A 2,500-nucleotide genomic window follows, 5' to 3' on the forward strand; every position below is an offset into this window, starting at 1 on the left:
AAGGCTAGTGTGCAAGGCTTGTATGCAAGGCTAGTGTGCAAGGCTGGTGTGCAAGGCTTGTGGGCAAGGCTGGTGCGCAAGGCTAGTTCCCAAGGGTTGTGTGCAAGGCTAGTGCCCAAGGCAAGTGCGCAAGGCTCGTGCCCAAAGCTAGTGCGCAAGGCTTGTGTGCAAGGCTACTGCGATGGGCCAGTGCCCAAGGCTTGTGAGCAAGGCTTGTATGCATGGCTTGTGTGCAAGGCTAGCGTCCAAGGCTTGTGCGCATGGCTTGTGCGCAAGGCTTGTGTCCAAGGCTTTTGTGCAAGGCTCGTGCGCAAGGCTAGTGTGCAAGGCTTGTGCGCATTGGCAGGTAGCCCACCAGCATGCACGATCCAAATGCCACTCACGCGACAACACGGTGCCAAGCCGGGCATGGTGTGCACTCAAAACCAATCAACGGACAGAGGTCATGCGTCATGGGGGGGATCTAGCAAGGCCATGGGGAAGGTCATGGAGGACCTTGGAAGCAAGCGCAAGACGAGAGCGAATCGAACAAGGGGCCAGGACGGGGCCTTGTGCCCATGGTCTTCGCAAGACAGCGTCCAAGGCACCCGAAAGCCCAAGGGAACCCAAACCCGGCCGACACTTGCAATCGCACATGCTCTCTGCAACACACCATCAATGCCGCCCAACGGGGCCAGCACGAGCAGTCCTCCGCGGTCCCCTGGCCCTGCGCACGTTTGTCTTCGAAACCGAGCATCAATGCCACAGAAAGTGCCGGGGCGCCAGCTGGAGCCATCATCCGCGTTGCCATGACTCGCTTGGCCTTGGCTTGCCAGGCCCCGACACGAGCAATCACGCATTTTCTTTGCAACCGACCATCAATGCCGCCCAACGGGGCCAGCACGAGCAGTCATCCGCGGTCCCCTGGCCCTGCGCACGTTTGTCTTTGAAACCGAGCATCAATGCCACAGAAAGTGCCGGGGCGCCAGCTGGAGCCATCATCCGACGTGCCATGGCTCTGGTCCCATGGTCTTCGCAACCGAGCATTCGTGACACCCGCGGGGCCAGGACACCAACCCTTCCGACACGAGCATTCGCGCATGTTCTTTGGCCACACAACGGCGCCAGCACGAGCAAAATCATCCGCGGTGCGGTGGCCTTGCACGGCCTTTTGTCTTTGGAACCAACCATCAGTGCCACGGGAAGTGCCGGAGTCCCGGCATCCGCGGTGCCAAGTGATTGCGCCCTTGGTCTCTGCAGCGGGGCATGCCGGGCACTCCCAACCATTGCAAGCAAGCAAGCAAGCAAGAAAGAAAGTAAGTAAGTAAGTAAGTATTACATATAGGGGCGGGACATGCGGGGAGATCTGCGAAACGTGCATTACGGGGCACACGCGTACCTACCGGGGCATACCGACCCCTATTGGGGCACACGTGTGCATATCGGGGCATACCGGGCCTATCGGGGCACACGCGTACATACCGGGGCATACCGAGCCCTACTGGGGCACACGTGCGCATATCGGGGCGTACCAAGCCTATCGGGGCATACGCATGTATCCCAAGGCATACCGAGTCAATCCGGGCATACGCGTTCATACCGGGGCGTAACGGGCCTATCGGGGCATACTTGGGCATATCCGGGCAAAAAATGCCCAAAACTTGCGCAACCTTGGCAACCGTGGTCCATTCCTCTCTATATGCCTAGCCTTGCCAACCGTGGTCCATTCCTCACTATATGCCATGGCCTTGTGCCCATGGTCTTCCCAAGACAGCGTCCAAGGCCCCCGGAAGGCCAAGGGAGCCCAACCCAGCAATGCCCTGCTATGGCAAGCCAAGGCCAAGCATTCCGGTGCCTATCCGGGCAAAAATGCAATTCCTCTCTATATGCCTAGCCTTGGCAACCGTGGTCCATTCCCCACCATATGCCATGGCCTTGTGCCCATGGTCTTCCCAAGACAGTGTCCAAGGCGCCCGGAAGGCCAAGGGAGCCCAACCCAGCAATGCCCTGCTTTGGCAAGCCAAGGCCAAGCATTCCGGTGCCTAACCTTGGCAACCGTGGTCCTTTCCTCACCATATGCCATGGCCTTGTGCCCATGGTCTTCGCAAGACATCGTCCAAGGCGCCCAAAAGGCCAAGGGAGCCCAACCCAGCAATGCCTTGCTAGGACAAGCCAAGGCCAAGCATTCCGGTGCCTATCCGGGCAAAAACGCCCAAAGCATGCCCATTCCTTAGCCTATCCAGGCAAAAACGCCCAAAATCTGCACATTCTAGTGCCTATCCGGGCAAAAACGCCCACCAGCATGCCACCCTCCTATAGGGTTTGCGCAACCAACCAGCCTAACCACCAGTGGCAACCAAAGGTGCTGTTAGCGACGACTTCTGAAGACGCAACGAGACGCGACGTGTTTGCGCCCAGACGCGACGAGACGATGCGGGATCTGCGCCCAAGAATGCCTAGACCCGTCGACTTGATGCGGGATCAGCTCGCCCAAGCATGCCTAGTGTGCAAGGCCTGTGTG

Source organism: Tasmannia lanceolata, unplaced genomic scaffold, assembly GCF_043159265.1.
Source record: "Tasmannia lanceolata isolate RefF3 unplaced genomic scaffold, GAP_Taslan_0.1 ptg000275l, whole genome shotgun sequence".
Lineage (NCBI taxonomy): Eukaryota > Viridiplantae > Streptophyta > Magnoliopsida > Canellales > Winteraceae > Tasmannia > Tasmannia lanceolata.